Raw genomic sequence first — 288 nt, forward strand, 5'->3', positions numbered from 1 at the left:
TACGTACGTATGTACATACATACATGCATACATACATACATACATACATACATACATACATACATACATACATATATACATACATACAAGCATACATACATACATACATACATACATACATACATACATACATGCATGCATACATTCATACATACATATACACATACATGCCCCCTACTTCCGTTCGGAGAGGCTTCCCACTACCTACCGTCTTAACCATAACGATTTCCTGAACCGCTTCACCAAATCCCTAGTAGACCTGACCACACTCAACCGTCACACACTACC

The sequence above is a fragment of the Sphaeroforma arctica genome (genome assembly GCF_001186125.1).
Source record: "Sphaeroforma arctica JP610 unplaced genomic scaffold supercont1.287, whole genome shotgun sequence".
In the NCBI taxonomy this organism is placed as follows: Eukaryota; class Ichthyosporea; order Ichthyophonida; genus Sphaeroforma; species Sphaeroforma arctica.